We start from the raw sequence: 21,041 nt of genomic DNA, 5'->3' as shown, positions 1-21,041 counted from the left end.
CGCCAGGTTCATAGCGCAGCGCGCTAACCGCTACACTATCGCTCCCCATATATGTACACACACCACCACACACATACTATCAATACCCACATCAAGCACTACAAACAATTATTTCGTTCCTTTGTGGCTATGTCTTTACATTTCTACAACGATTACACATTCAACTATCATGTCCTTAACAATCTCTATATAGCATTCACTCACACTCACTAAATCTTGACTTAAAGCTTTCGTGACTGCAGGAATTCATATTCTTTGGGTCTTTCGGTAAAGTCACTTAGACAGAACAATAAAATAATAAAAATAAAGCGAATGAAAAAAAATACCACGACGTTTCGATCGCAACACAAGCAATCGTCATCAGAAGAAGAAAGAGGGGGAAAGCTGCTGAGGCAAGCTGTTTTAAAGGTGTGAAATGGGTGTAGCTCAAGGGTCATAAACGAAGTGGGCAGGGCTAGTGATGTTAAAGTGAGAGAGATTAGCATGTCAATGTAAACGAATCTTTGTTGATAGCCAGTGGGTTTGCAGAGTACCTTCGACTTGGAGAAATCAGTTAGTGTGAGCCCACCGCATTAAAACAATGATCAGCCACGGCTGAGGTATTGGTCCGAGACATGTCGCTTAGTTTCCCCAATGTTAACTACTGCCGCAGGCACAGCTTAGTTTTTAGACGCCGGGGTATTGCATGTCAGGGATCACATCCTTCACAGATGGGATCAGATCAGAATTTTATGTACTGTGTTAAATCGAACCTGGATCTTGTGTTTGCTCATGATTTGGGAAATATTTTTGGTGATCCCTGCTATGTATGGCAAGGTGATGGTTTTGATTGGGTCCTCAGATGGTTCTTTCCCAACTGTTGGGGTGATAGCTTTACGGATTGTGTAGTCTGAATATCCATTCATCTTGAGGACTTGGTGTACGTGTTCCAATTCACTGGCTAGGTGGTGATGGTCGGAAATACAACGAGCTCTATGGTGTAGAGTTTTGATGAGGGAATTCTTCTGGGATGGATGGTGGTGGGAGTCAGGTTTTAGGTCGGCATCTGTATGGGTGGCTTTCCTGTAGACAGTGTCCCATTGAGCCATTTGGTCTCTTTTCGATTAACACATCCAAGAATGGTAACTTGCCATCCTTTTCCACCTCCATGGTGAATTTGATGGCTGGGTGTATGGAATTGATGTGGTTGACGAATTGGTTCAGAGCTGGTAGGCCATGTGGCCAGAGTACAAACGTGTCACCTACGTACCTCTTCCACAAAGACGGACGTAGAGTAGATGCCTGGATGGCATCCGTCTGAAAATTTTCCATGAAAACATTGGCTACAACTGGAGATAAGGGAGAACCCATTCGGGTACCTTCAACTCGTTTGTAGAATATTCCATTCCAGGTTAAGTAAGTGTTGGTGAGGCAGTGTCTAACCAGGGCCGGTACATCAGCATTCAGTCATTGTTGGACCAAATCTTCAATGGCTAGCTTCTTTGCCTGTCCTAGAACGAAAGCTGTAATATTTACGAAAAAATTAGCCAAGTATAATTGTATCTTGTGTAAATTGAATGACAGTGAATCTTGCAAGAAACACTTCACTGCATTTCACTGTAGCACTGTATATAACTGACCTTCAATTTGTTCTAATTCACTGCTCTGATACTTTATTATCTTCTGCTTTCGGTCGCTAGGGTTTAAATAAATTGGATTGCAATAATATATCTCGAAAATAACCGAGCACAAATTAGACTTATCTTTCGTCTCAAGCGTTGAATAAAAAAATAAAGACCCCAAATCTACTTTGTTGCTGCGTATAATTATTTATTAGATTCACTTTCATTTATTAGATTCACTTTCAATAAAGAAACGTGAAACTTCAAGTGAATTTGCGAAAAAATATTATTTCCGCTCGACCTTCTTAATGACGGGGGGTGCGGCATGTGGAGTGATTTCACGCGCGGGACACAAACTCCCTCATTAATAATCATGAGCGGATGATGTCACTCCACATGGAGCTTCCCCCCCCCCCCCATCAATAATCATGAGCTGATGACGTCACTCATGTGAACCACGCCCCCCACCCCCTCATTAATAATCAAGAGCAGATGAGTCACTCCACATGGAGCTCCCCCCCTTCATCAATAATCACGGGATTACGACGTTACTCATGTGGACCCCGGCCCCACCCCCTAAATTAATAATCATGAGCGGGTCATTATTTTCGATTGAATATTTCAGATTAACTGCAACACACCCGTCCTTGGATGCGCTAAAGGCTACTTTAATCATCATTTATAAGCAAAAATTAGACTTAACTTTTGTTTCAAATGCTGAAGGAATAAAGACACCAAATACACTTTGTTGCTGCGTAGAAATATTGATTTCATTACAAGCGAATTTGCGTAAAAAAAAAAATTTCTGATCGACCTGCGGGAGTGTAAAAATCCACCCGCTCATGATTATTAATGGGGGGGGGGGTCTCTTTTGTCACGTACGGATTAAGCATTGTGCTGCGTATATTTATTTTTGAATTTCTGTAAAGAAACGTCGTTATATTTGAAGCGACTTTGCGAAAAAAATATATCTTTCCACTCGACCTTCCGCGTGAGTGTAAAAATCCCCCCGCTCATGATTATTTTATTAATTATGGGGCGGGGGGTGCGGCATGTGGAGTGACGTCACGTGCGTTACACACATTTCTGGGCTATTATAGTAGTAATTGCAATGGTGTCAGGCACAGGAACTTTGGTTAACAAAGATACTACATCAAAACTAACGAGCAAATCACCTGGAGATCGTGAGATGTCCTTAATTAACGATACCAAGTTAGCTGAGTTAAGTACATCTGAGGTGGTCTTACCAGTGAATGGTTGTAAGGTCTCAGACAGAAATCGGGCCATTTTATAAGCGGGTGAGTCAATTGTGGAGACAATAGGATGAAGAGGTGTGCCTTCTCTATGAATTTTTGGTAAGCCATAAAATCTGGGTGGTCTGGCAGCAAAGGGTTTTAAGGAAAACCGCTTGGTTGGTTCGATTAAAGATGTCGAATCAGTGATGATATTGTTGGTTTTCGTAACCAAACGGTTGGTCGGATCTCTGTTGATTTTGGTATAGCTACCATCATTAAGTAGGTCCTCAATTATGTTATTGTATGTGGGTTTGTCCATGATGACAGTGGCATTGCCCTTGTTGGCTGAGAGGATGACTATGCCATCTTCTTTTATTTAGAAAGCTCAAAGCACTCATCCTTACTGATATTGATAGTAGGTGTCTTAGCGTTTGAGAATTTCTGCGATTTCCGATCTTGCCACATCTGCAGGAATGTGTCCCAAACCCTTAAGGGCTACGTCGACCTGGGCAATGATATCACCAACTTTGATGTGTTTAGGGGTGACTGCGAAATTCAACCCTTTATCTAGAACCGATTTTTAGGATGTCGGAAATTGGACTGTGACTCTGATTGATAACAATCTTGTCAACTTTTTAATGCGTGGATCTGGCTTCTTCTTGGAAAGGAGGTTGAACTTGGAAATCAGGTTATCTAAACATACCACTTCATCCTATAGTCTCCATCATTGACTCACCCACCTACAAACCGGCCCGATTTATGTCGAAGACCTTACAACCATTCACTGGTAAGACCACCTCAGATGTACTTAACTCGGCTCACTTGGTATCGTTAATTAAGGACATCTCACTATCTCCAGGTGATTTGCTCGTTAGTTTCGATATAGTATCTTTGTTTACCAAAGTTCCTGTGCCTGACATCATTGCAATAATTTAAGATTTGGTCAAACAATGACTGAATGCTGATGTACCGGCCCCGGTTAGACTGCCTCACCAACACTTACTTCACCTGGAATGTAACATTCTACAAACAAGTTGAAGGTACCCCAATGGGTTCTCCCTTATCTCTAGTTGTAGCCAATGTTTTCACGGAAAATTTTGAGACAGATACCATCCAGGCATCCACTCTACGTCCGTCCTTGTGAAAGAGGTACGTAGATGACACATTAGTCATCTGGCCACATGGCCTACCAGCTCTGAACCAATTCCTCAACCACATCAATTCCATACACCCAGCCATAAAATTCACCATGGAGGTGGAAAAAGATGGCAAGTTACCATTCTTGGATGTTTTAATTGAAAAGAGACCAGATGGCTCAATGGGACACTGTCTATAGGAAAGCCATCCATACGGATGCCGACCTAAAACCTGACTCCCACCACCATCCATCCCAGAAGAATTCCCTCATCAAAACTATACACCATTGAGCTCGTTGTATTTCCGACCATCACCACCTAGCCAGTGAACTGGAACACGTACACCAAACCCTCAAATGAATGGATATTCAGACTACACAATCCTTAAAGCTATCACCCCAACCATTGGGAAAGAACCATCTGAGGACCCAATCAAAACCATCACTTTGCCATACATAGCAGGGATCAGCAAAAAGATTTCCAAAATCATGAGCAAACACAAGATCCAGGTTCGATTTAACACAGTACATAAAATTCTGATCTGATTCAATCCCTGGCAAGCAATACCCCGGTGTCTACAAACTAAGCTGTGCCTACGGCAGTAGTTAACATTGCGGGAACTAAGCGACATGTCTCGGACCATGTTAGTGAACATAAGGCAGATCCGAAATACGGTAGGATCAATACCTCAGCCGTGGCTGATCATTGTTTTAATGCGGTGGGCTCACACGAAATTGATTTATCCAAGACGAAGGTACTATGCAAACCCACTGGCTTTCAGACCGCATCAATTATTTTCGTCTCCCCCCTCCTCTTTTCCGAACATAGATGGACTCGTCCATCTGAACAAACTGTCAAATCGCTCTCCGTGGTGCTAACGTTAAAAAAACCGCCACTTTTTTCAAATTGTCTTGTTGTGGTTTTCACACCTGATGATGATTGCTTGTGTTGCAGTCGAAACGTCATGATAATTTTATTGTATTATACTTTTATTATTTTATTGTTTCCCTTCTACATCACTTTACCGAAAGAACCAAGAATATGAATCCCTGCAGTCACGACAGCTTTAAATAAAAAAAATTCATGTAATTAAACTTAAGCAGAGAATTCATCAGGCGAGGGCAGGAGGCAAGGCCCCGCATAGCTAGGCCCCGCGTTGTAATGTTCCAACCTGGACATCGATTCCATACTCGCTGCTACTCAATTGATGTCCCTACGAGAGAGAGAGAAGGAGCGAGGCTCTACCTGGGTAAACAACAACAACCACCACCACCACGACAACAACCACCACCACCACAACAACCACAATGTGAACTTCTCACCTCGGATCTCAGCGAGCGCGCGCGCGGAACCGCAACTTCCTGGTATCTCGTGACGTCACGCGGCAGCAGGAGATGACATGACGTCACTTGAGGGGTTCACCACACAATCCCCTCCCCCAACGAGTGGTGATGTAAATTAATACTCTCTGGTTATCTCGGTAAAGTCACGTAGAAAATAAAATCGAACAATAATAGAACACGACGTTTCGATTGTAACACAAGCAACCGTCATCATATAAGAATGAATGATAAAACACAGACACGAAAACAACATAGGCAGACACACATGCAGAGAGAGACACACACCAAGACAAACTGGACAACGAATATGTACCGAGGCCTTAAATAGAGAGAGGGGGGAGGGGCCGGGGCAGAGAGAGGACTGGGGAGGTGGACAAACCAAGGGGACCAGCGGACAAACGAGGGGATAAGAAGGGAGCAGTGTGGAATTCCGGACCGCAGTGGCCGGAGGGGAGACAATTGTTTAGAGCAAGAAAAAATAAAGTTTTAGAAAGCAAATTTAGTAAAATTAATAAGTTTCAGTTTATTTATTTTGGTATAGCCCTGTGAGCCATTCGGCTCTTGAATCGGGTGCAACCACAACAAACAAAAAAACAAAAACACGAACAAGAAAAACATCTTAAAGTGTCTGTGTGTGACTGTGCAGACAGAAAATCCATGAAAAAAACCAGCAAAATATTCCTGAAAAAAAGCACCGCACACCAACGCTGTGTGCAAAAAATCCCAGTGGGAAAACTTAGATTAAGGCCATCAGTCTAACTCCGTACTACAACAAAACAAACATGTCCAAACCAAAAAACTTTTCGAAATCACCAAAAAATAAAGCCATAATTGCAACGTAACAGTGATCACAGGGACTGTGACCGAATTTTTACAATAAACTACATAAATAACTTGTAACACCAAATCCTAGAGCCATACCTGGCTGCATGAGTTACTCCACAACAACAGAAGCATCAGTCGGAGTATCATTTTTCAATGCACCTTTAAGATCAGCACGCTAAATCAAAATACAGATAATATTTTGCAGCGTCATCCGGAGCGAAACATTTTATTTTACGCCAATAGCAGTGGCAGCTAGGGGTGTACAACTCCTCTAGAGCAGTTTTGAGAGAAGATCTCATTGGTAGCGATTCAAGTTGCAGTTTATTGACAATACCATTTTAGACCCTCGGGGCATCAATAGCAAAGGCCTTCCTCCAGTTTTTGTACGGCAATAGGGAATGTGAAGCTGGTAAATGAGTGAAGACCTGAGGTCAAATTTGTTCTTTGAAACAGAGAGGAGATCCAGCAGGTAGTTTGCGGATTTTTTTGTAAGTACATCGTGAATAAATACGATCTGGTGCACAAGTATAATGCAATGCAACACAGAGGGGCGGTTAACACACCGTTAATGCATATCCTGGTTGATTAATGTTTTTCCGAAGATTTCTCAATTAGAAGTTAAGTGTGGAACAGACAAGCAAGGAGACATTTAGAGAGAGAAAAAGGAAGTTTGACAACAAATTTAGTAAAATTAGAGAGTGTAATGTAATGCAACACAGAGAGTCGGCTAAGACACAGTTAACACATAGCCTGGTACCTTTCTCACAAAGATTGATCAATTAGAAGTAAAGTGTGAGTTGTGATTTTCTTGCTCTAAACCATTGTCTCTCCTCCAGCCACTGTGGTCCAGAATTCCATACTGCTCCCTCCTTTGTCCCCTCGTTTGTCTGCTGGTCCCCTCGTTTGTCCACCTCCCCAGTCCTCTCTCTGCCCCGGCCCCTCCCCCCTCTCTCTATTTAAGGCCTCGTTGTCCTGTTTGTCTTGGTGTGTGTCTCGCTCGGTGTGTCTTTGTGTGTGTCTCTCTCTGCATGCGTGTCTGCCTATGTTGTTTCCGTGGCTGTGTTTTATCATTCATTCTTACCTGATGATGGTTGCTTGTGTTGCAATCAAAACGTCGTTTTCTATTGTTATTTGATTTTATTTTCTACGTGACTTTACCGAAAGAACCAAAGAGTAATTCCTGCAGTCACGAAAGCTTCGAATCTAGTTTGAATAAATTATGTTAATGACCCGGGCCCCAATGTGGAGTGAATGGGCTTGGCTGCTGAACCCATCGCAATGAACTCGCGACAGTATGTATAATTAAATTATGTTAATGAGCCGCCAGTGACTGGAGTTGGCTTTGCCCAACTAAGAATTTATATGTTCTTTGGGTCTTTCGGTAAAGCCACGTAGATAGAAAAAATAAAAATAATAACAATATCACAACGTTTAGATCCCAACACAAGCAATCGTCATCAGGTGAAAAAAGAGGGGGAAAGCTGTCAAAACGAAGGTACTCTACAAACCCACTGGCTATCAGCAAAGATTGCTCAGTTTGGGTAGGAAGGACGTTATTAACCAGGTACAGTCTTAACTGACTGTGATGTTTCCTTCCTACCTACCTATGTTAGCGGTTATTTTCAACTCTCTGAGTTACATTTACTAACACAGCCACCGTTAGCTGTGTTAGTAAAAGGCGGCTTGCCATCCTTTTCCACCTCCATGTGGCGATGGCTCTTTCTAAGCTCTCTCCGAGCTTACATTTAGAAGAAAATTTCTTACATTGACATGCTAATCTCTCACAATACAATGGCCACCCCCACAGCTTCGTTTCTGAGTCACATTCACTAACACAGCCACCGTTAGCCGTGTTAGTAAATGGCGGCTTGTCATCCTTTTCCACCTCCATGTGGCAATGGCTCTTTCCTAGCTCTCTCTGAGCTTACATTTACAAGCATCTCTCAACCTTTGTAAACAGCTCTTTGATTGGTGTAGACCTACTGCAGGTTACGGAGACCTCTCCTACATTAACATTAGCTGCCCCGCCCATCTCTAAACCTTTATAAACAGCCTGTCGCAGCAGCTTTCCCCGTATATTTTCACCTGATGACGATTGCTTTGTGTTGCGATCAAAACTTCGTAATAATGTTTTTTTCTTCTATCTACGTGGCTTTACCGAAAAACCCAAAGAATATGAATTATTGCAATCACGAAAGCTTTAAGTCAAGATTTAAGGATTTCTACTTGAACAAAAATCGGCAGTGACCAACCAGACGTGATGTCATGCTCAAAAGCGCTGTGGAGGAGGGGTTTGGAGGGGTGAATACCTTGGTGAATACCTCATGACGTCACTTACGGGGTACACCTCCCCCTCGAGTCTCACGCCCACGAGTTAATGAGTGGTGACGTCAGAGAGCGAGAAAGAGATCAGGATTCGAGTTTAAGTTTGCTTAGATTCAATTTCTATTGCTCCCTCTCTTGAACACAGACCTCTTGGGTGTGTGAGCTCAATAACAACAATGTGAACATTACTCTGTGGGTGTATACACTGTGTATGCATATACACTGTGTGTGTGTCTTGGCCTCGCTGTGCGCTGCGTTGCACCACTATCCGAGTAGTTAACCTCACATTCAATAAACCTTCAGAGCTAGGGTGAACGTCTGACTCCGATTTATTTAATGAATAGAACGAGGTAAAACTGATGAAAAAACACAGCACAAAATACAGCATCTGTTAATACTTGCAATATCAATACAATTGGTAGTGAATCTTGATTTGAAGTTTTCGTGACTGCAAGAATCCATGCTCTTCGTTTCTTTCGGTAAAATGACGTAGGTAAAATAAAATAAATTACAACGTTTCAGGTGCTTGTGTTGCGCCCGAAACATCGTGCTTTATTTCGGTAAAGTCACCTACGTGACTTTACCGAAAGAACCAAAGAATTGGTAGTGAGTTCATCTGAGTCGCAGACTCACTTCTTGGAGGCAACACATCTATTAATACCAACACATGGGGTAACTGCCCCTTAATAAGATAACAACCTATGGTGGTGGACCACCAGGCTAACTGCACTAATTACACCATAACTAGCTACAACGGACCGGACCAGAGCTTGGGTCCAGGTCCACGTGTTGGTGACTCTGTAGGACGTAGAACATAGATTCTTCAGGATGAACAACAGCCGCCGGTCCCTCTCAGGGACCCGGCTTATATCCTCTGTGGCGTGGCTGGCTTCGCCCTTAGCCACGACCACCTTCTAGAATCCTCGAGCAGGATCTTGACCCTGACATGTGACCACCCCTAGCCCCAACTTGGGGCCTTTGTGTAGACTTAACTGGTCACGTGTCCTTTGGGGTCAACGAGAGTGCCACGGCCTATTGTAACCCCATTCCCATGGCCGGCACTCTCACCCCCTATTCTCTAGGGGTCGGCACTGCACGCAGAGTGTGATGCCATCTAGCACTGTCAGTCAGTGCTCACCGAGCCCCTCTAGGGCCGGTACTGCACCCACATATGCGTGGTGTCCGTAATGTCAATACATCGCACGCCGTGCCTCTCTAGGGCCGGCATTACACAGTGACATCCGCGATGTCACTACATAATGAATGAACACTGCAGCATCATAACATTGTCTAAGATAACATGAATCTCAATAGTGGGTCCTGGATGGACCAGGCACCTACATTAGCACTGAATAGCTATGCAAAAATAGAATAAGCGACTGTGTTAAATAAGGTTTGTAACCACCACAGCGGCCAAATGGGGGCTTTGGACGGGTACGAGGGTCTGGTAACCCCTCAACCTTCAATTAATTACCACTAAACTACGAGGTAAAACATTTATTAAGCTTGTGCCGGAGGCCCCAGTCTCATGGCTCCCCATTTGGCGGAGCCAAATGGGGAGCCATGAGACTGTTGTGTGGATGCACCGATGCTGTTCCAGCATCGGCGCATCCACACAACATCATGGATGCATGCAGAGTCCAAGCAAGAACATCTGCTGGATTACATAGTGACAGAACAGCAGATGCGGGCCCATGTCCTTGACACCAGGACCTACCATAGAGCTGATCTGCCCACTGACCATCGACTTGTCATCTGTAAGATGCGCCTGCCATTCTTCCACTCCGGTGGTGGGTGTATACCCAGGACCCCATTCAAACATACAGTCGCATGATCTCAGCTAGCTGATGAAAGTTGCATGCGAGAATTTCATCATCACTTGTGGCTGGGGTTGGCATCGTCCCCCACTTCTCCTGATGTCGAAGGGAAATGGGCGAGGTTTAGGACTGTGGCTCATGCAGCTGCAATGGCTGCTTTTGGAACACGGTTCAGATCTCCTCAGAGACCCTGGCTGACAGAGGATGTGTTCAGGCTGGCTGAGAAAAAGCGACAGGCCCACTTTCATCGTCTACAACATCCCACCTCAGAGAAAAAGGAGGATTACCGCAGCCTTCGCTCGGAGGTGCGGAGAACCATGAGGCGCTGCAAGGATGGTTGGTGGTCGCGGGTTGCTGTGGGGATGGAGTCTGCCTCAATGGCCCGCAATCACAAATCGATTTTTAACTTCATCAAAAAAGTAACCTGAAGCGCCACACCTATTAGCATCATTAGGGAAAAGAATGGTGGTCCAATCTCTGACCCCCAGGAACAGGTTTGAAGATTTACTGAACATTTCTGTGAGGTCCTGGGGGAGGAGAAATCACTCAGCCTGGAAAACAATGTGGGAAAAAGTGGGGATGATGCTGCTAAGGCTGCAGTGCCTCAAATATGGGAGGAGGAAGTTACCCTCTGTGAGTGGCTGGCTGAGGTGCCATCTGTTGAGGAAGCACTGAATGTGATCCGGAACCTGAGACCAGGAAAGGCACCGGGCAGAGATGATCTCCCAAGCGAATTGCTGAGAGAGGGTGGCGATTATGCACATACTGCCCTACATTACATCATAACAACAGTCTGGACCACTGGATGGGTTCCACAAGATTGGAAGGATGCCCTGGTGGTCCCCCTCTTTAAGAAATGGAACCGCACAGACTGTAATAACTACAGGGGCATCTCACTCCTCAGTGTGCAAGGAAAGGTCCTAGCAAGGATTATTCAACATCACCTTGTCAGGCACACTGAGGAGAAGCTTTCAGAGCCCCAATGTGGATTCAGGAAAGGGCGGTCCTGCACAGATGTCATATTTTCTGTCTGTCTGCTACAGCAGAGGTCTAGGGAATTCCAACAAGACCTACATCTCTGCTTTATTGATCTGGTCAAGGCCTATGATACCATCAGCAGGCCTGGGCTCTGGGTTGTTCTTCGTGCTTTTGGAGTCCCTGACCCGCTGCTCACGGTCATTAAGGACCGTCATGATGGTGAGTGGGCCCAGGTAAAACTACGTGGCCGGGAGTCGGAGCAATTCCCTGTTCACTTTGGGGTGTGACAGGGATGTCCTCTAGCTCCAACATTATTTTACATCTATTTCGACCACGTAGTTCGTGTAGCCTTCAATAGCACCTGCCTGGGCATTTTGTACCATCGGACACTACTCCCCCACAACTCCCAATTGGAGATAAGGCAGTTGTGGAGAGAGTAGAGAGTTTTGCATACCTAGACAGTATGCTCAGGACCAGCTTCGGTTTGACAGCAGAGGTCTCACTCTGAATCAGTCGAGTGGCATTATCTTTTCATCTGTTGCGTAATGCTGTGTAGAAGCTACCTGGTCTGTCGCTCGCACAAAGCTTCAGGTCTTCTTGGCCACAGTTATTCCCTCCCTTCTCTACGCTTGTGAAACGTAGACCCCCCTAATGGAACATCTTCGCTGGTTAGAAACATTTAGGCTGGCCTGTCTTCGACCCATCCTGTGTTTAGCCAGGCTGGATTGTGTGAGGAACTCGCATATCCTTGAATCATCTAGACCAGTGGTTCTTAACCTGGGTTCGATCGAACCCCAGGGGTTCGGTGAGTCGATCTCAGGGGTTCGGCAGAGCCCCCGCCACGGAGGTCCGGACACACTTGAATTATTGTGTAAATTTGTGATGACACACACGGCCCGCTTGGCCATCACTGGCTGCAGATGATCATGCTACACTGCTTGGCCAATCAGCGCTGCGGGGAATTTAGTGCGTACTCAGTAGTCAACGTGTGACTGTTGTTGTCGTACGTCGTGTGATTTCTTTAATATTTTATCCATACTAACTATGTCGGGCAAAAGAAGAAAGTGGTCGGACGAATATGTACAACATGGATTCTCATGTATCACGGAACGTGATGGGAGTGAGCGTCCTATCTGCATGATTTGCAACGCCAAGTTGAGCAACTCTAGTCTTGCACCGGCAAAACTAAAGGAACACTTCTTGAAGCTGCATGGAGACGGGGAATACAAGAACACAACACTTGCTGAATTCAGGGTGAAGAGAGCCAGATTCGATGAAAGGGCCACTCTGCCTGCTCTTGGATTTGTACCTGTTAACAAACCGATCCTGACAGCATCGTACAAAGTTGCTTACCTGATCGCAAAGCAGGGCAAGCCACACACCATTGGTGAAACACTTGTGAAACCAGCTGCATTAAAGATGGCGAATCTGATACTCGGAACAGCGGCCGAAGGTAAATTATCCCAAATTCCCCTTTCAAATGACACCGTCAGTGACAGAATAGAAGACATGAGTAAAGACATCTTGGCTCAAGTAGTCGCGGATCTGATTTCAAGCCCGGCAAAATTCAGCCTTCAACTCGACGAAACCACAGACGTTTCTGATCTAAGCCAGCTTGCTGTTTTTGTACGCTATGTGAAAGACGACATGATAAAAGAAGAGTTTTTATTTTGTAAGCCTCTTACAACAACAACGAAGGCAGCCGATGTGAAGAAGCTTGTGGATGACTTCTTCAGAGACAACAATCTTTCATGGGATATGGTTTCTGCAGTTTGTACGGACGGAGCTCCAGTCATGCTGGGAAGAAAGTCTGGTTTTGGTGCGCTAGTAAAGGCCGATGCACCACACATCATTGTGACGCATTGTATTCTGCACAGGCATGCGTTGGCAACAAAAACCTTACCTCCAAAAATGGCAGAAGTATTAAAAACTGTGGTGGAATGTGTGAACTATGTGCGAAAAAGTGCTCTGAGGCACCGCATCTTCAGTGAGCTGTGTAAAGAAATGGGCTCTGAATTTGAGGTACTTCTGCTCCATTCTAATATTCGGTGGTTATCCCGGGGACAGGTGCTGAATCGTGTTTTTGCCATGCGTGTGGAATTAGCCCTGTTTTTGCAAGAGCACCAACACTGCCATGCAGATTGCTTCAAAAATCCTGAGTTCATTCTCATTTTAGCGTACATGGCTGATATATTCGCAGCTCTCAATCATCTCAATCAGCAGATGCAGGGTGGTGGAATCAATATCATGGAAGCGGAAGAACACCTGAAGGCTTTTCAAAAAAAGCTACCGTTATGGAAACGACGAACAGAGAACAATAACTTCGCAAACTTCCCGCTTCTGGACGACTGTGCAAGTAAGATCGAAGATGTGTCTGGAATCGGAGATATTTCTGTATCCACGGAACTGAAGCAAACAATTGCCACGCACTTAGATGAGCTTGCAAAGTCTCTCGACGGATATTTCCCTACAAGAGAGTCATATCCAGCATGGGTGAGACAGCCGTTCACGTTTGCTGTTGAAACAGCAGATGTCAATGATGAATTCCTTGACGAAATCATTGAAATTCAGCAGAGCCAGGTTCAACAGCAACTCTTCAGAACAACAACGCTCTCAACGTTTTGGTGTCGACAAATGAACAAGTATCCAGTTATTGCTAAGAAAGCCCTGGATTTTTTTATACCATTTGTTACAACATATCTTTGTGAGCAATCCTTTTCGAGGATGCTGGACATAAAAACGAAGAAAAGGAACAGACTTTGCTGTGAAAATGACATGAGAGTGGCACTTGCCAAGGTGAAGCCACGCATATCTGAACTGATCTCTCAAAGGCAACAGCAGAAGTCACATTGATTTCTAGGTATGTAATTTGTTGTGAGTTTATGCATTGTGTTGGTTTTATTCTTTGAACAAGGTAATGTTCATGCACGGCTCATTTTGTGTGCCAGTAAAAAACATATCTATGTCTTGAATTTGAAAAAAATCACATTTTATTTTTCACTAAAGAGGGGTTCGGTGAATGCGCATATGAAACTGGTGGGGTTCGGTACCTCCAACAAGGTTAAGAACCACTGATCTAGACCATGTCCCATCGGTGAGCTCCTCCGGCAGGCTAGGCTGCGTTGGCCGCATGCCCAGTCACCGTATGCCTAAACAGCTTTTGTTCAGCCAGATCGAGGGGGCTAAACGGGCGTGACACAGGCTCGAGAAGAGATGGAGTGATGTGGTACAGGAGTATGTGGAGCTGAGTACACTTGCCGATGACTGGTACCAGCGGTGTCAAGAACGGCCTCTGTGGAGGAGGCTCGTGAAGGACGCTACTGGGCAGTTGGAGGCAGTCGCCCTCCAACAACAATGGAGTGGGGAGGAGCAATGCTCACAACAACGAGCGGAGCGCCGGTTGGCTAAAGCACAACAAGTTGGGACAGTAGGGGCCACAGGTGGTGCATCAGCCATTCATCTCCGTCAGTCGACCCGTGGCACCTGGCTCTGCCCTGTGACCTCCTGCCAGCGGGAGTTCGACACTTCACGTGGCCTCTACGTGCACGTAGCCTGGCACAAGCATCGTGGTGACATCACCACCACTTAGTGGTGAATAGCGGTTGTTGTGTTGTGTGTATACGGCCCTTTTTCCATAATTAATATAAATAAAATATTTGCCGATATATTGTTTTTTCAAAGTGGCCGAAATAATGAATGAAAACACGCAATCCGAGAATCGCCAGGTTGCCAAAGTACGATTTACCCTGACCTGCTGACATTATTTTGACAGTTCACAAACACGCCCAGGGTCAGAGGTCACAGACCGAGCGCACAGCAAACTGAAGGATTGACGTAAACGCAGAGCCCAGGGTCGCCGAGAGTTCGCGTTAGCCGCAGACAAAGCAAAGCCAAACAGCTAAACCATTTACCCTGCATTGCTATTAAAGTAACGTTAAAGTTCAAAATTCAACAACAGGAGTAGGTTAAAATTATCGATCCTCACGCTCGCTCCAATTGGAGACCAGGCTATGAGCTACATCAATGAACCATTGCCCATTTATTAATTCAATACTGAATGTTAATTCATTTTTAATAGTTTCTGCACAACCGGACCGAAGCATATGGCAATCAGAATTTTTCCTAAGTCAAAACGAATTCTCTAACCTCAGGACATAAGCAAATAATAATGCAGTGTTAACTCAAAGGTTAGAGAGAGAGAAAGAGCCTCCCGGCCGCCTTTGTCTTCCCACAGCGCGAGAGAGCGGACAGAAGCCAGAGCCAAGTAATTATTGCAGCCACCTGCGCTCACGGGAAGGCTGGGAATCCGTAGATAACACTCCCCCACCGCAGCTAGAGGGATAACACACCACACGTGCAAGCAAAGAGGGGGGGGGGGGAAATTCCTTGCTAACGAAGGCGTCAGCAGACCGCAGCAAACAAATTGAGATGGGGAGATTACAAGACATGGTCACACGGAACATTGACACTAACACTATTCACCTTAAAATGACGATGCCCTTGCCCGTTACCCGACCCCACAGACACGAAAATTAATAAAAACTGAGGAAGAGCCGTTGAATTGAAATATATAAATAAATGATAAAAACCAGAGCCAAGAAATAATTGCAGCCACCTAAGCTCACGGGAAAGCTAGGACTCCGTAAACAACCTTGTTGAACATAAAACAAATAATAATTGAGTGACAGTGAACCAAGGGCAACAGAGAGAAGGAGAGACGCCTTTGTCTTCCCGCAGCGTGAGAGAGCAAAGATAGCACCAGAAGGCAAGGAATTATCACAGGATATCTGTGTTCAAGGGAGAGCTAAACCTAATGAACAACGTACACACCACACGTGCAAGCAGAGAGTAGGGGGCGAGGGGAGAGGGGCCTTGGAATGCGCGGCGTGTGTCAGCAGGACCCCAGGCGAGCAATGGTTTCATAAGTAACATTAGTGTTCACGCTATTCACCGTAAACTATATTCCGCTTATATAACCTTGCATACGCCAAGGAATACGAATTCCCAGGATCAAGAGGCCTACCTCTTAACCTAGGATATCAGAAATAAAATGATATAATGATAGCACGAGAAGACGAAGTTAATAAAGGGACTGAGGAAGGGCCAGGATGACGGGGTGAGTCACGACCTTGTCGAACATAAAACTACATGATACTTGAGCGATGTTAAACCGGGGGCCAAGTTGGCGCCACTTCGCGCCACTGTGCGCACCACTTCGCGCCAGAGTGCGCCACTTCGCGCCAGAGCGCGCCACTTCGCGCCACTGCGCACCACCTCGCGATACAACTCATCAGCAAGCGGATAAGACCAGCTTACCAGCTCAACTCATCCCTGCAGAAGATCGACCACCACCAACGCAGAAGAAGTCTAACCGTGCCCGCTAAGAGCGGAACGTGGGCCAGCCGCCAAGCCGACGGCACCACCGCGCACGCTACGAGCGAGCTGTGTGTGCCATCTACCGACGAGCCATCACAACTACAACAACGTGTCAACTGGCCAACCTACGTCAACCAGTGTGGGCCGAACCTAACCAACTACTGTGAGAAGAGAATCAACTAATACGTATGATGCACATTGCCCCACTACACGACAAATCAGGCGTCTGCTTGACATAAAGAATCAATTCCGAACACTGACGACTTAACACAATTCATATCACTCAAACATACACGGGTCCATAACCAAAAAGCCAATATTCTTAGTTCTTTCGGTAAAGTCACGTTGAAGGGAAACAATTGTTTTATATGTATTTTATATATATTTTATTATTTTATTGTTTCCCTTCAACGTGACTTTACCGAAAGAACTAAGACTATGAATTACTGCAGTCTTGAAAGCTTTAAATAAAAAAAGCCAATACTCAAGTCCGTAAACCATCAGTGGCTGTGAAGGCATCGCCGCAGATCGAGTGAACACTCCGTCGTTTATAAGTATATTAATAATTTTCCTCCTTAATATTTGTTTTGGGCTGTACTTCTAATCGCATAAATTACCAACCGATCCATCAATACAAATTAATCCTTGACACCTTCGCCACGGAGCTACGCTCACGTGGAGGAATAGCGTATCCAACCAGCTTCCTTATCAGGCGATCTGGTAAGGATATCAGGGGAGAGCGCGCACCCCACTTCACACCCTCACTCGAAGCCATTTCGGTAATCATATCATCTGTCTGATGGATCTGTTGATATATTTGTGCCTTTGGGAATAACTGTTTTGATCGCCTTTTCGTATGAATATCGTCATATAATCTTTAAGTACCTTTCGTTACTGATCGCCGCATGTACTCGCGTACTCTACAGAATACTCAACTGTTCCATGACCCAATGTGCTAACAACGTGATAAGGGTTGCTTATGGATCTATGAATGAACGCGGTACTGTGTGTGCAAATTCAAGTATAATTTTTCATAATAGAGTATTAGTTTGGAGCAGCGTACCGGTCTGTTGGCTGGACAGAGGAGGAGTCGTTGAGAACTTTACCTACGGCTCTTGATGATGACGGCCTCACAGTGTTCTGGGCCATCCCTGAGGAGAAGAGGGCTACGCTTCAGCATGCCTACAAGGAGATGTCTGCAGTATATGACCCACCGTTGGGCCCGAGAGGTGCCTGCAAGCGTGCAAAACCTTGCAAAGACAGACTGGGGTGGCTGCATGGATCAGAAAATCTCAGCTTGGAGACTAATGAGCTGGCCGACCATCCAAGATTATTGTGGAGCCATCGCAGAAAGAAACAGAGTCTACGGGGGAAGTGACAGCAGCGGATCACGGAGGGGACCAGCGGTGAGGGGGGATGCCAGGACGGCTCCGGGAGTGGCAATCTTGGACTGATTCGGCGCCTTTGCCATGGGTGCCCAAGCTCGCCTGCTCCACTGCGGCCAGCTTCGACACTTTGTGCGGGGATGCCAAGCATCATGGGGACATCATGGAGCCCCTTACTATTCACAAAATAAGACAAATGCAGTCATGCTAAATTTGCATTGCCTCTTTTTGGAGACCTCATTCCGACCTGGTCACGCAAGATTCATCAAATTGTGACAGTCGGTCCCCCCCAAAATTGACAAAAATAAAATGCTGCGATATTTGACATCCTGAGACATCTGCTTGAACATCTGTCCAATAATTTTTTTTAAAGAATATTTATTACTGGTCTAAATTAGCACCAATGGTATGATCAAATACGTCACATATTTGGCCATAACTCGACGAAATGTATTTTTATTGCATGTAATTTGGTGATCTTCATGTGATTCGAGTGCCTTATAAGGTTTACAAAATGTACGACTCTCGTCCGAAAGATAGCCGCTGGAGAGACGAACACAATCCATGCAAAACGCCGGATGCACTGTACTCAGCCCTTACATCTAACTAGAAAGAATCCGAGCAGGACTTGTAAAAATATCTGATTTAACACAGCACAGCAAAACCAGTTGCACCATTAAATTCCGCTTGTCCGGGCGAGTAGAATTCAATCACATTAATTCAATACGACGTTTCTTATGGGATATAATAAGCGACAACATTTGGACCCCAAACCAAGAGGATTCTGGGATGATTATGTTTTTTGGCAATAACTTTAGAATGAAACGTCACAGAACCATGAAGGCGGTACTCGTACTGCTCGTCTCGTCGAGCAGCATCCAAATATATGAGTGGTCAAGCTATGCGAAGTGAAATTGACGAGCGACCACTTAACACTATGTCCTAAAGGGATGATTTTTTTTGCTATTCACAAAATAAAACAAATGCTGTCATGCTAATTTTTATTGCCTCTTTGTGGAGACCTCCTTCCGAAGCGGACACGCAAGTTTAATCAAACTCCCCAAAAATTGACAACAACAAAATTCGAGAAAATACTAATCAAATAATCTCTGCGGCGTGGCTGGCTCCGCTCTTGGCCACCACCACCTTCCAGAATCTGCGAAGGATTTGGATCCCAACCACGTGACCACCTCTAGCCCCCACTTGGGGCCCCTTTGTAGACTTAACTGGTCATGTGTCCTCCCGTGTCTACCAGAGTGCCATAGCCTTTAGTACCTCATCCTTCCTCCGGCACTCACACACCCTGTCCAGTGGGGTTGGCACTGCACGCCAAGTGTGGTGCCATCTAGCACTATCAATCGACGCTCACCGGGCATCTCTCGGGCCGGTACTACACCCACGCCCTTGTGGTATCCGCGATGTTGTTACACAGCACGCCGTGCCTCTCTTGGGCCGGCACTGCACATTGACATCTCGCGATGTCACTACATGTCTACTGTCTGTACGTCGTGTATGTCTACCATGTGTGCACTGTGTGTACGTCTACTTTGTGTATACTGTGTATGTCTACGGGATGTCAAATATCGCAGCATTTTATTGGTATTTTCTTGAAAATTTTTGGTTAATTGTGGGGGGGACCGACTGTCAGAATATTATGAAAGTTGCGTTTCCAGGTCGGAATGGGGTCTCCAAAAAGAGGCAATAAAAAATTTAGCATGACTACCTTTGTCTTATTTTGTGAATAGCTTGTGGTCAGAATGCAAACAAAAAACATGTGGTGCCACCGCAGTGGAGCAGCTCGGCCGGCGCTACCCTCTCCTTGCACCCCCCTCCCCCCCCCCCCCACGAACGCAAGCACGCCCCACTAAACACTCACATGCACCCCCGTAGGCTCTCGAGGAGGGATCACCTGGTACAATGGGTTTTCACCCGAGGACCCCATTAACAGGGACGTTCCACGGTTTCCCCGGACCAGGAAATTGGCTGAGCCCCCCAGACCAGATTACATGGCGGCCCCCCCAAAAAGGAGGCATAGAGTTTTACAGGCCGCGATGAACCATACACAACACGGGGGATGGTACCCCAAGGCAAGCACCCTGCGGCAGTGTAAACAGTGGGGTGGGAGGGAAAAGCCCCTAGGCATATAGGAGGATTTAAGAGGGAGGGACCGAGGGGATTATCGGTGAGTCGGCGTGGGGAACGCAGGTACAGAGACAATGGAAAGGGGGGGATGACGTGACCCCCCCCCCCCCATGGCCAGAGTGCTCAAAACGGCCGCAACAAAGATTCGATTGGATGCGCAGGATGACGTCGAATGACACAGGGATTAATGGGCTTTGGAAACATAAGGAGGGAAGGAGGGCAAATTGGGTCAGAGTTCTTCTGGAGTGGCGGAGAATACCAGCCGCCCTCGGCGTCCGTGGGATGCCTGCAGGGTGGAGCTGAAAACGATTGCCCAGGCAAAGTCCCCGAGGCAGGCATCTTCCCCAACCCCCATCGTGCAGCTGGAAAGGTGAGTAAGTACGGGGGGAGGGGGCCAATTCAGCCCAGCTCGCAGTCAGCTCGAGCTTGGATGATAGACGCACTCTGCGAAGGCTAGGTGATAGGAGGTTAGGCGCTGTCCGAAGGGTGCTGGCTGGAGGGGGCCATAAACAGAAGTTCCCTATTCACTCCGAGAAATAAATCTTAGCACAGACTGACGTTTGACGCGTAGTGCATGTGTAAATAAGTTCCCGACGACTCACTCGGAGGCTAAGGTAAGTTAAGGGCTTCCGCCAAGGGTTTATTACAAATCTTTAACAATACACAGGGGTGAACAACTTCCCAGGGGTTAGGGGTCCCGGGCTAGGTCCCGATACAGCCAGCTGCCCTGTGCTGTCTCCTCTGCGCCGGCCGTGAGATCAACCAACACGGCTGACCGAGGAGCACAGCCACGTGTCGCCTGGCACTGTGCTCTCCCCTATCCCTACCCTCTTGCCCCTCGCTCCCTGTTCCCCACCTTCTCCTACCCTACTCTCCAG

The sequence above is a fragment of the Petromyzon marinus genome, chromosome 71, assembly GCF_048934315.1.
Source record: "Petromyzon marinus isolate PM22_M1 ecotype Great Lakes invasive population chromosome 71, UKy_Petmar_22M1.pri1.0, whole genome shotgun sequence".
In the NCBI taxonomy this organism is placed as follows: domain Eukaryota; kingdom Metazoa; phylum Chordata; class Hyperoartia; order Petromyzontiformes; family Petromyzontidae; genus Petromyzon; species Petromyzon marinus.
Note: the sequence above shows the minus strand (reverse complement) of the source record.